This window comes from Phoca vitulina, unplaced genomic scaffold (assembly GCF_004348235.1).
Source record: "Phoca vitulina isolate PV1807 unplaced genomic scaffold, GSC_HSeal_1.0 scaffold8, whole genome shotgun sequence".
Classification (NCBI taxonomy): Eukaryota; Metazoa; Chordata; class Mammalia; order Carnivora; family Phocidae; genus Phoca; species Phoca vitulina.
Window position 1 is genome coordinate 71,149,947 of NW_022589711.1, and position 264 is coordinate 71,150,210.

A 264-nucleotide genomic window follows, 5' to 3' on the forward strand; every position below is an offset into this window, starting at 1 on the left:
ACATAATGTCTGATGCATTCAAGTGTTATGAAGAAAAGTAGGATAAAGGAAAGAAAGTGATGGGAAGGCATTCCCAGCTGCAGAAATAGGAAGTGCAAAGGAGGAAAAGCAAAACAAGGAGGCCAGTGTAGCTGGAGCAGAAGAGCGAGAGAAGACTCTGGGCTCTTTTTTCTTTCTTTCTTTTCTTTCTTTTCTTTCTTTTCTTTCTTTTCTTTCTTTTCTTTCTTTCTTTCTTTCTTTCTTTCTTTCTTTCTTTCTTTCTTT